Source organism: Bos taurus, chromosome 9 (genome assembly GCF_002263795.3).
Source record: "Bos taurus isolate L1 Dominette 01449 registration number 42190680 breed Hereford chromosome 9, ARS-UCD2.0, whole genome shotgun sequence".
Taxonomy (NCBI): Eukaryota; Metazoa; Chordata; class Mammalia; order Artiodactyla; family Bovidae; genus Bos; species Bos taurus.
Window position 1 is genome coordinate 23,766,358 of NC_037336.1, and position 13,631 is coordinate 23,779,988.

At 40.2% G+C, this 13,631-nt stretch overlaps 1 pseudogene; it reads left to right on the plus strand.

Moving 5' to 3' along the window:
• The first annotated feature begins 10,380 nt into the window (after positions 1-10,380).
• LOC100139221 (small ribosomal subunit protein uS2-like) lies at positions 10,381-11,285 on the plus strand (annotated as a pseudogene).
• The last annotated feature ends 2,346 nt before the right edge of the window (positions 11,286-13,631 follow it).

Consider the following 13,631-nt stretch of genomic DNA (forward strand, 5'->3'; position numbering starts at 1 on the left):
CTATTTTATTTAGATAATAGCAGGAAAATCCATCCTCGAGGCCTGAGGGCTTGCCAACCCAAAGATGTGAAGAGAAGAGAGCCCCAGCGCGGGAGAGAAAGAGAGAGACCCCCAGCCCTTTGGCTCCTCTTTTTATATGTCCCCCACCCACCTTCGGCCTGCTGTATGTAAATTGGGCTAGCCAGGAGTGTTGTTTGTTCTACCTGAGGTCCTCACTTTGGTCCTCGGACCTTCTTTTGTTCTATTTTCGCGGGCTTTTCTCCTCCTTGTCTTTTAGCCACCGCCATTCTGGACCCCTGTTTCCTATTCTAACAACCTAACAGTCACATCCATTCATAGCAAATAGATGGGGAAACAATGGAAACAGTGACAGACAATATATTTTTTTGGGCTCCAAAATCACTGCAGACGGTGACTGCAGCCATGAATCTAAAAGACGCTTGCTCCCTGGAAAAAAAGCTATGCTCAACTTAGACAGCAAATTGAAAAGCAGAGACATGACTTTGCCAACAAAGGTCCATCTAGTCACAGCTATGATTTTTCCAGTAGTCGTGTATGGATATAAGAGTTGGACTATGAAGAAAGCTGAGTACTGAAGAATTGATACCTTTGAACTGTGGTGTTGGAGAAGAGTCTTGAGAGTCCCTTGGACTGCATGGAGATCCAACCAGTCACTCCTAAAGGCAATCAGTCCTGAATATTCATTTGAAGGACTAATGTTGAAGCTGAAACTCTGATACTTTGGCCACCTGATGCGAAGATGGGAAAAGACCCTGATGCTGGGAAAGATTGAAGGCTGGAGGAGTAGGGGACGACAGAGGATGAGATGGTTGGATGGCATCACTGACTCAATGGGCATGAGTTTGGGTAAACTCCAGGAGTTGGTGATGGACAGGGGTCCTGGCATGCTGCAGTTCATGGGGTCGTACAGATTCGGACGTGACTGAGCGAATGAACTGAACTGAACTGACTGAACAAGCTGGAGTAACAGGTCTGTTTTTACCTGAGGGAAGGATAGAATTGTTGTAGTCAGGCGTTTTGGGAAACAAACTCACTCAGAATGACAATGCAGATGGTGGAGTGCAGTTTATTACACGGGCGGGCCCAAGGCAGAGTCTCCTCTTAGCCAAGGACCCCGACCAGTTTTTGTCAAAAGCTTATATACCCTAAGTGTATATAAGCTCCCCAAATTCCCTGAAACTAGTCTGAACAAAGGAAAAGAAAGATGCAATCTAAGTTAACCCGTGATTCATATGCCTTAAGCCTAGGTAGTTAACAGTGGACAATTATCACCAGGCCTCTTGTCATACCCCAATAAACATAATAGAATTTATGATTCTATTCGGTTACACAGATAATTAAGGTATTCTTTTGGCAATGGAGAGTCTAGGTACGAGCAGTGGGGCTCTTCCTTCTGGGGGGTCTGGTTTTCCAGTTGGTATGTCACTTTCCTAGATACTGGGCATATAGCTCAAAGCCCACAGTCTGGCCCAAGACAGAGTCCTGCTTTTAAGATGGAGCTTGTTCTGTCTGCTTCCTCCTTCAGAATATTTCCACGTATCATGAAATCTAGTTGCCTGAAGGAAGAAAATATCATGTTCAGGTGAGCTGTTTTCTCAGGATTTCTTTTCTTTTCCTCTTGTGCAGCGAACACGTACACACTAAAATCTTCTGAAAGGAAAGATGGGTGTCTATTTTAATGTTTAACTACCAGGGGGCTATAAATTATAAGGTCTACAGAAGAGAAAAAACATTTTTGGGCTAGGATTTACTTTTCTAGCAATCTTGAATTGACAGGATATCTGCCTCATTTCCCCTCCCAGGAGCCAGTGGATCATGATAGTAAGATATGAATAGTAAGATATAAATATAAATACTTGAGATGAAAGAGTTTTAAATTTTAGAACAGGAAGAAATATGAAAAAATCATATAATGCAAAAAACTCATTTTATTGGCTTAAGAAACTGAGGTCCAGTCCAGAGACATCTATTTGCCCCAAATCACATATTGCATCAAGAATAGAAATAGGCCTTTCTGCAGGGGAGGAATGGAGACGCAGATGTGCGTCAAGTCTTCATATCAAGATTTGAATGACCTCATCAAGTAACTGGAGGGTCATAAATATTAGCCTGATTCCAGTGTTATAGAGCATGGTATGGTGAATTCTCTAAAGATACGTAAAATTTCTTTTTACACATCTATTGCTCCAGGGACAAATTTATTGATTACCTGCACCATGAAATATCGTTTCTGTAATAGAAGTTTAAGTTTATATTTAAAAAATTATCAAACTATGCTGAATTAAATGTAATCTTAAAATAGTCAAGAGGTCAGTATTTTTGTGTAAGCTTTCCCTTTCCTAGAAATTTTACTGTAGTATGTAGAAATAATAAATTCTAGAATCATCCTGTTGTAAGTTTCACGTTTATAAAAGAAAGCAGCATGACTGATTGTATCAAAATAGTTGGTGGCACCAGAGTGGTCACAAAGAGTCGGACACGATGTGGCCGTTGAACAAGACAATATTCAATAGGTTATAAAGCGCCATCTCGTGGTCATCTGGAGAATTTAGCATTCAGGACCAAGCTGTCCAACCAGATCTGTCCCCTGCGTGCGGCTCACTCTTTCCTATTCTCGCAGCAAACTGTAGAGCAGCGCGGATTCCCGTCCTGTCCTTTCGGAATAAGCAAGTTCATGTCAAGAAAGGCCCCTAGGATTTGTATATAACTTTTACTTAATTCATAGTAGCAACTATTTGTTTCCCAGAAACAAGACTCTCTCCTGCAAACCTTGAAGTCTGGCTCATTTTATTTTGCATTTGAGAATAAATGGCTATTTTCCACAAGAGGATTTATTCCACTTTTTTTTTCCCCCCAATTCAAAGATATTGTTAAACATCAGCACTAAGAAACTGGTCTAGTAAATATTAGTTGAAATGACCCTTTAGATGTGCACTGTTTTATGACTGGGACCATAAAATACACAGATTTCTGGATGTAAATCTATGTTTCTGGCTTATGATACCTTATTAAAAATAGGCAAAACTTCCTCAGTTATTAATATCACAGTGAAATGTGAATAAAATTAAATTCTCTAGATGACCACTAGATGGTGCTATATAACCTATTGAATATCTTGTAACCACCCGCCCCCGCCCCCCACCTTTCATGGACTGCAGCACTCCAGGCCTCCCTGTCCCTCACCATCTCCCAGAGTTTGCCCAAGTTCATTTCCACTGAATCGGTGATGCCATCCAATCATCTTATCCTCTGTTGCCCTCTTCTGCCTTCAATCTTTCCCAGCATCGGGATCTTTTCCAATCAGTGGGCTCTTCGCATCAGGTGGCCAAAGTATTGGAGCTTCAGCTTCAGCATCAGTCTTTCCAATGAATACTCAGGGTTGATGTTCTTTAGGATTGACTGGATTGATCTGGATTGATTTAGGATTGATCTCCTTGCTGTCCAAGGGACTCTCAAGAGTCTTCTCCGGCACCACAGTTCTAATACCATCTACCATCTTGTTTTTACTGCCCTCTGTTTCAGGCTCGTTCCAGATGGCTTTTTAATGATTGCAGGTCCAATTTGAATTAATATTTATTAATGATGCATATAGATAGTGATCAAATAGTGTTGCTATTAGTTGAATGACCTGGGACCAGTCAGTTAGCCTCCTTGTGCCTCAGTTTCCTCATCTATGAAATGAGCAGAAGACTCCTTGCTCATGTAGGACCCCACGACATGGCCTCTTGGCCTTGGCAGAATACACCAAGGATGAGCCTGTGTCCTAAAAGCAGTGACTCTGAATCCTTCTCTGCGCTTTTTTCAAAACAGAATTGGGAAAGCCAGCCAGGGCTTCCCTGAAGTGGGAGGATCACAATGTGGGATGCAGGTGCCGGGGAAGAAGGGCGGGAACTGGCCTGAAGTAGGAAAAACTGACATTGAAGAACCAGAGACACAGAGATAAGAGGCCGAGAGAGTCCTGCAGTGTCCACGTCCCAAGAGTTAATGAGTCCAGTTGTTTTCTCACATTTGGCAACAGGATGTCCCTCCAATAAATACTCTTTTTTTGCCCCAGCTAGTTTGACTTGGGTAATCATCACTTTAACCAAAAGAATTCTTACTAATCAAGGGACTCACTCATTCTGTTCATTCAAAAATATAGCCAAGCAGTTTAAGTCTTTACCCATAATCCCTTCAAGTTTAACTCCCTTTGTATTTAATACCAGAAGAGGAAAAAGTGCAAAGACAGCAAAAGACAAAATAAGGGGAAACAGTTTCAAGCTTGTGACTCATTAGAAGTAAGTTGAACCTTGAAAGGAAGTGCTTCCCTCAGAAATGCTAAGCACTTTATAAATGGTTGTTACTTCTTACAACCATCACTTCAGTTCAAAAAATCTGGATGGCTCAGCCTTCCTAAACATTCTCCTGCTGGGCAGTTCATTATTTTTTTGGATGGTAAGTAAGTGGCATAACTTTATTCTGGTCCTGATTCTACTCTTTAAAACTAATGGGATAATCATATATTTCCCAGTACTTGTATTCTCAGAAACTCGACTAAAGGAAACGGCAGAAGATAGTACAGTTCTAGTGCAGAATCTCAAGGCAATAAACCAGTGTAGATCTTGACCTCTCTTTCTCTCTCGCTCTCCCTTTTTCTCCTGCTCTCTCTGTCTCAGTAGAAACATGTAGAATCTTGAGTTCTGTTATGCCATGTGCTGCCTATGAAAGCAGAATCCTAAAATGAGCACACTGCTGGGGGATAGGGACATAGAGAATCTAGCGACCCCTCTATTGTTTCAGGGCTCTTTTAGACCCAGCAGGAACACACTCTAAATTAACCTGGAGCAGTAGAGAATCACTCCTCTCCTGATTAGTATGCAGGTCAAATACAGCTGTCTGATGTGGGGAGGAGCTGTATAAAACATAAAAAATAAAAACATGCTTTATAGTCTTTTATGACTATAAAAAAATTCATTTTCTTTCATCCTCTACATCATTGCAATAAAGAGCATTATGGGAACAGAATGATTTTTTTTTAAAATCTCAATAAATCATTACTCTTCCCCCATAATAGCAGTGTCATCTCTTCCAAACCTTCCCACCTTCTTTCTTGTTGAAAGTGGCCCAACAGTTTCCAGCTCTCTAAGATCACAGTATTATTTAGAATATCTGTGAAATGTCACTTCTCTCCACCCAAGGTCGTTAATTCAGCCAATACACATTTGTCCCTTTGGAATTCATTACTTTTCCTCCATTTCTGTAACTGTTTTTCCCAATGCAAACAGCCAACTCATTTGAAAAGTCCCTGATGCTGGGAAAGATTGAAGGCAGAAGGAGAAGAGGGCATCAGAGGATGAGATGGTTGGATGGCATCACCAATGCAATGGACATGAACTTGAGCCAACTTCGGGAGATGGTGAGGGACAGGGAGGCCTGGTGTGCTGCATTCCATGGGGTCGCAAAGAGTTGGACATGACTGGGTGACTGAACAACAACTTAACTATTTTCCTAAACCGGATTCCAATCATTTCAGATTGGATTAGACAAATCCGTGTTTTACTCTGTCTTCCTTGGATTTGTCCTTTCTGACCATGGGCAACCTCTCTCTCCTCTCTCTGCAAGTATCTTTAGTGTGTCTCTGGTGCTTTTTCGATCAAAGCAAAACTCTTTGTTTTGACATCTGAAATCTTCACGGATACTTATTTACTTACACGTTTATTTTTTTTATCTATTCAAACAAGTGAAAACATTTTTGAGTGCTTACGAAGGTCTTTTGTCCTGGGTCCTAGAGCTAGAGAAGTGAAAAAAATGAAAGCTCTACCATCTTGGAGATTCTAGAGTGGGGAAACAGACAGGAAAAATTCAATTAATGTAGAGTATGTTAAGTGGAGGTAAGTGCTAGGAAGGTGCAAAAAAGTAAGGTAGAAATTGTTGACCTGGCACAAGCTTGTATAAAGAAATCAGAATATTGCGACATGTCAAAGAAGGTGACATTTGAAAAAAAACGAGAAGAGGTGTGGATGTGCATGAGGCAAATGGCAATCTTAGGGTAGAAAGTTCTTAGCAGAAGGGAAACAATGTTTCAAAAATCTCTAATCCTGAGTGTGCATGTAGCCTTTGAGCAAAAAGCGAGGGTGTAAGGGTACAGCAAGGTGAAGACACTAAGGGAGCCTCCTTGAACCATACGCGAACCAGGGGCTTTGCCCTGGGAAAGCTGGCAAGCTGTTTTAAGGGTTGAGCAGAAGAGCAACGTGTTCTGACTTGAAACTATCACTCTGGTCACCATGTGGACATTACTACATAGGAGATAGAGGAAGGGTAGACGCAGGGTGACCCTCTCAGGGAAGTGGTTATTTTCCTTTGGACTGTGTGTTAGTCACTCAGTCGTGTCTGACTCTCTTCGATGCTATGGGCTGTAGCCCACCAGGCTCCTCTGTCCATAGGATTCTTTTTTTTTTTTTTTTCCCATAGTATTCTCCAGGCAAGAATACTGGAGTGGGTTGCCATTCCCTTCTCCAGGGGATCTTCCCAACCCAGGGATGGTACCCGGGTCTTCTGTATTGCAGGTGGATTCTTTACCATCTGAGCCACCAGGGAAGACCTTGGACTGTGATAGTAGCCATGAAAGTAGTGAGAAATGAATCTATTTGGAAATTATTTTGTATTCACAGCTGATAAGACTACCTGAATGCTTAAGGAGGTGTGCAGGGAGAAAGAAAGGAGTGAAGAATTTTGAATTAACTAACCAGAAAGTTGGAGTTATTAACTGGTACTGGAAAACTACTGAAGATACCCGAGTACTCGTTAACAGAAAGATTCTACATCTTTCACTTCAAACTCTTCGTGACCCCACGGACTGTAGTCCACCAGGCTCCTCTGTCCATGGGATTTTCCAGGCAAGAATACTGGAGTGGATTGCCATTCCGTTCTCCAGGGGATCTCCAACCCAGGGATCCAACACAGGTCTCCTGTGTCTCATTCATTGCAGGCGGATTCTTTACCCACAGAGCCACTGAGGAACCCTTTCCTTGCCTTAGGCTGTAGCCTTCATTTCCTTTGCTTAAATCCCTCTTCTCTTTTGCAATATCCCCATTCAATTGAGAATATTTATGGAGTACTTATAATTTGCAAAACCTTGTTCTAAAAACTAGGAAGGATATAAAATAAGTAAGATGTGGCCCCACATATCCCAAACAATCTATATGAGAAGAATATTACATGCATTTATGACAATAAAGCAACATAATGCAAATGTGCATATTTTTATGGCTAAATAATCATTTATGAGCAAAGAATAGTGAATAGGTACAGAAACAGTGGAAATGTAACTGTGAACAAGACATGGCCCCTGTTCTTTATATGCTAAAAGTTCAATGAAAGTCCAATTAAAAAAAAAAAAGGGAAAGAACGACACAGAATTAGGCAGAAATAGATCACCGTCAACCAGGGGGATTCAATAAATGGGTCAAACCTGTAATTTTTTTCAAGGCCAGCTTGAATTTTATCCTTCCATGAGATTTTCCCTGACTAAATCACCCTCTGGTAAGTTTCCTTAACACCTACATAAAATCAGCACTCGAATTTTTGCTTAGGTTTATATTTTCTCAAAAGTATCCATTAGTTGTGCTACGGAACATAAACATGAGATCAAGAACTTCATCTTATTTAGTTTCCTTTAAACTTTATAAACACTAAATATTGTTAAAAAATTAGACAATACACAAATTATTCATAATATAAAAAAATCTTATATTACTGTAAAATGCTTTTGGAAGAGGAGTGTGGAAGGGTAGGATAGTCTTCCTGAAAGTCCAGAAAACTTCCTTTTTTGAATATATATATATATGTGTGTGTGTGTGTGTGTGTGTGTGTGTATTGCATCCCAAATAGGAATACATTAAATGTTGAAAGAATTAGCCAAATGCTTGTCCCCTAATTTTAGTTCGGAGACTTTACATCAGGCAACTGTACTATTATTTCCACATATTCTGTGCAATTGCTGTCAATCATGATGTGTGATTTTCCTTTTATCAGGCAGTGCACGTTACTTTAATTTCCTTTTTAGTATTTTGATTTAAAGCACTATCACTTTGTGATAAAGATTAAAAGAAACAATGTACGGAAACACTATCAAGTTTGAAACATTCTGTAAAGGTAGCTTGTTTTTTTAAACTTTTAAAACCTGCTTTTATGCTAGTTCTGTCCATTCTTGGCAAGATGATTCTGGCCAAAATGGGGACTTTCATATAGAATGGCTGACACTAGTTTGCTGTTTCCCTAACCTTTTTTTCACATTTCAGAGGTATATGTTAATGTGATGTGTGTGTGTTCTTTAAACAAAATACTCGTTAGGTGGTCTCAGAGCCTCAGTGACACTCATAGTATGAAGTTTTCGCCATTTAAAAGTGCTGACGTTGATAAAACACAGTGAAAGAATTCACTGCACAACACTGTTTTCACTTTGTCAGGCACTCTGTAGTGGCTTAAGCAAGATTTGAAATTGTCATAGTAATGTAAATAGGCATATCATTTTTTCTTAGACTTTTTTATGTGAAAGAAAAAAAGAAAAAGCAAAAAAAAAAAAAACACAAACAGCCAAGGAAAAATCATTCAAGTGAAAAAACTTGATTCACACACATAGTCTAGCTCAAAATCCATAAAATGTAGTGACTGTAATGGATAGTTTCAGGGATTGTTTTTTCACTTGTGTAACAATTTTATATTCTTCATTTCTAAAAGAAATTCAAAAGGCTTTCATATTCTTCATTTCTATAAAAAAAGAAAAATAGTGAATGAAAAACAATTAATATTTACAGTATCATTCAGCTACATGGCAGAGACAAAAATCAACTAAGTATAGTTTTCATACATAGCAACAAATAATTGAAAATATACTTGAGAGATATACTGCTTACAATTGAAACAAATATTTTGGAATACCTAAAAATAAAGCCAAAACACAAGTGCAAGATTATAACCACAACACAAAAGAAACATTGTTAAGGAACAGTTAAAATAATTCAAATCAATAGGTAGATTACATTCCCATGCAAAAATACTCTAATATTACAAAGATATGAATTTTCCCAAGTAGATGTATAAAGTTAGATAATCACTGCAGGATTTCCAGAAAGCATGATAAACAAGTTCACATGAGAGAAAAAATGGACATAAGGAAACAGAAAAGATTTAAATGAATAAAAGGGGACATGCCCTATCAGATGTCAATGTGGTCTATGAATTTTTTATAATTAAAGTAGCATATGTCAGCATAGGAATAGATCAATGAAAAGAGTGGGTAATGCAGAAAAGATGCCATTATTATTGGAATATGGAATACTATTTAAAAAAAAAACCAGTATGATAATTAAGAGCATGCGCTCTGGAGCTAGCATGGCTTGGTTCAAGTCTGAGTCTGACACTAAATTTTCACTTCGGGAAAATTATTTACTGTCACTGAACTTTGATAACCTAATGTATAAAATGGAGAATGTAACAGTACCTACCTATTTTTAGGACTAAATTTTTAAATAATATAAATACTTGAAAAGTTGGGCTGGCTTCCCAGGTGGCTGAGTGGGTAAAGAATCCACCTACAATTCAGGAGACACCAGAGATGAGGGTCTGATCCCCAGGTCAGGAAGATTCCCTGGAGAAGGGAATGGCAACTCACTCTAGTATTCTTGCCGGAAGAATCCCAGGGACAGAGGAGCCTGGCGGGCTACAGTCCATGGGGGCACAAAGAGTCAGACACAACTGAAGCATCCTCACCAGCAATCAGAAGATATCATTTATAATTATAATCATCTCAGTAAGACAAAGAACAGCTACTACTATTAGTTTTAAGCCAGTGGAGAAAGGATAACTGGTTACTTCCTGAAACCACACTTAAATTACTATAGCACATCGTTCACAAAAATAATTTCCAGATTTATTCAAAGCAGCTAATTTTTAAATTTCTAAAAATTATATTTGCATTAAAACTATGCATGAAAACATATTATAACTTTGTAATGGGAAGACCTTTCTAAGCCAAAGTCTGCTGCTGCTGCCGCTGCTAAGTCACTTCAGTCGTGTCTGACTCTGTGCGACCCCATAGACGGCAGCCCACCAGGCTCCCCTGTCCCTGGGATTTTCAAGGCAAGAATATTGGAGTGGGTTGCCATTTCCTCCTCCCATGCATGAAAGTGAAAGTGAAGTCGCTCAGTCCTGTCCAACTCGTAGAGACCCATGGACTGCAGCCTACCAGGCTCCTCTGTCCACGGGATTTTCCAGTCAAGAGTACTGGAGTGGGGTGCCATTGCCATCTCTGAAGCCAGTCTATCAGCTATAAATATATTATTGAAAAATGTATATGTGCTTTCGCGCCGCCAAGACAGGAGCTCATACAGCACTGTTCTGGATCTCCATTTTAAATTAAAGGGAAACTTTCACAATGTCCAAAATCCTTGATGTGATGCAAATGAAGGAGAAGGATGTCCTCAAATTTCTTGCTGCAGGAACCCACTTAGGTGGCCCCAACCTTGACTTCCAGATGGAATGGCACATCTGCCAAAGGAAAGCTCATGGCATGTACATCATAAGTATGAAGAGAACCTGAGAGAAACTTCTGTTGGCAGCGTGTCAGAGGTGCCATTGAAAACCCAACTGATGTCAGTTTCACATTCTCCAGGAATACCGGCCATTCAGTTGTGCTGGAGTCCGGGGCTGCCACTGGAGGCACTCCTATTGCTGGCCGCTTTACTTCTGGAAACTTCACTAACCAGATTCAGGCAGCCTTCCAGGGGCCAAGACTTCTGGTGGTTACTGATCCCAGGGCTGACCACTGGCCTCTTACAGAAACCTCATATATTAACTCGTTTAGCATTGCTCTATGTAACACAGACTCTCCCCTGTGCTGTGTGGACATCACCATTCTGTGCAACAAGGGAGCTCACTCAGTGGGTCTGATGTAGTGGAAGTTCTGCACCTGCGTGGCACCATCTCCTGTGAACACCCACTGAAGGTCACATCTGATCTCTGCGTCTCCAAAAATCCTGAAGAGACTGACAAAGAAAAGCAGGAGGCAGCTGAGAAGGCTGTGACCAGGGAGGAATTTCCAGGTGACTGGACCACTCTAACTCCAAAGTTCGCTGCTTCCTAAGCTAAGGTGATGGACTGGCCTGAAGGTGTGTAGGTGCTTTCTGTGTCTATTCAGCTGTTCCCCACTCAAGCCTGTCAATGAAGACTGGTCTGCAGCTCCCACTGCTCAGACCACTGAATAGGTAGGAACAACCCCGGAGTAGTCTTAAGTTGTTCTTCAACAAACTCAAAATGGAAATAGGTTGACAGAAAATAAAGTTTCTTTTAAAAAAAGAAAGAAAAAATAAGAAAAATATATCCACATATTAATTAAGAATTTTGTGCAAAACACCACAAAATCAGAGGGCAAAAGACAGTCTGGAGAAAATATTTACAAATAGAATATAGAAAAAGCTGTTCTAAGGTTTCACAGTGAAGCATGGGTTCAGTTCAGTTTAGTTCAGTCACTCAGTCGTGTCCGACTCTTTGCGACCCCATGAATCACAGCACACCAGGCCTCCCTGTCCATCACCAACTCCCGGAGTTCACCCAAACTCATGTGCATCGAGTTGGTGATGCCATCCAGCCATCTCATCCTCTGTCGTTCCCTTCTCCTCCTGCCCCCAATCCCTCCCAGCATCAGGGTCTTTTCCAATGAGTCAACTCTTCACATGAGGTGGCCAAAGTATTGGAGTTTCAGCCTCAGCATCAGTCCTTCCAATGAACACCCAGGACTGATCTCCTTTAGAATGGAATGGTTGGATCTCCTTGTAGTCCAAGGGACTCTCAAGTTTTCTCCAACACCACAGTTCAAAAGCATCAATTCTTTGGTACTCAACTTTCTTCACAGTCCAACTCTCACATCCATACATAAGCACTGGAAAGACCATAGCCTTGACTAGACAGACCTTTGTTGGCAAAGTAATATCTCTGCTTTTTAATATGCTATCTAGGTTGGTCATAACTTTCCTTCCAAGGAGTAAGCGTCTTTTAATTTCATGACTGCAATCACCATCTGCAGTGATTTTGGAGCCAAAAAAAATAAAGTCTGCCACTGTTTCCACTGTTTCCCCATCTATTTCCCATGAAGTGATGGGACCAGATGCCATAATCTTAGTTTTCTGAATGTTGAGCTTTAAGTATGGGTTGCTGCTAAGCTGCTGCTAAGTCACTTCAGTCGTGTCCGACTCTGTGCGACCGCATAGACGGCAGGCCACCAGGCTCCCCTGTCCCTGGGATTCTCCAGGCAAGAACACTGGAGTGGGTTGCCATTTCCTTCTCCAATGCATGAAAGTGAAAAGTGAAAGTGAAGTCGCTCAGTCACATCTGACCCTTAGCGGCCCATGGACTGCAGCCTACCAGGCTCCTCCGCCCATGGGATTTTCCAGTCAAGAGTACTGGAGTGGGGTGCCATTGCCTTCTCCCAAGTATGGGTTACTCTATCCTAAATTACTTTAGGATGTCTACTATACTCACATTGAAGTGAAGTGAAGTTAAGTCGCTCAGTTGTGTATGACTCTTTGCGACCCCATGGACTGTAGCCTACAAGGCTCCTCTGTCCATGGAATTTTCCAGGCAAGAGTACTGGAGTGGGTTGCCATTTCCTTCTCCAGGGGATCTTCCCAGTCCAGGGATCGAACCTGGGTCTCCCACATTGCAGCCAGATGCTTTACCATCTGAGCCACCAGGGATGAAGGAGGATTTAGGGTAGGAAGACAAAAAATTCTTAAAGCACTGATATGTAAAAATTGACAATTCTGAGCTGTTAAACTCGTAAGATTAGGGAAAATTTAATAACTTAATTAAATTTATGTGTATGGAATGTATATAGAATTTAAATGTGTATAGAATCTTAAATGTATATAGAATTTATATAATAACTACTAGACTTGTTAAAAATCTTCACTAAGATTATGATTGAAAATGAAATGGTATTAAAATCAGATGCTTGATAATATTTTTGCTATAATGAGTGGCTAGACATTGAATTATCAAGAGTTGATATTCATGAACATTTATAGAAGTAGTACGACAGAAGTTTGGTATGCAATATGCAATTGCAAACTTACACAACAGCAAAAAACAAGAGTAAATAAAATACCTGTGATAGAGTAGCAATTTCTGCCATTCACAAGTAGCAGCCTTATCCAGTATATGAATTAACCCTCAGTTTTTGGTCCTAATGTTTAGTTATAACATGTGTTCACTTGGTCCAGGAGATTGTAGAACAGACCTTATTGAGATGGCTGAAATTAGGCTAAACTAAAGTATAATGTGGTTTGTAACCTGCTTAGAGATTAAAAAGATAAATCATGATGTTTACAACCCAAAGAGTCTATGATTCATAAACTATTATCTAAAATGTAATTCACATAACGTTTTTTTACAGCACACATATGTCAGTAGTGGTCAAGACAATGGCACATATCCAAGCTAAATTATTCTCCGAAAACAGAGGATGGATCTGAAAACATCAGCTTTTCTCTGTCACTAGCAAATAAAATAGCAAGCCAGATAAATTTCCAATTCAAAAGTTCTTTTTATGGCACATTTACATGAGTAAAGAAGCA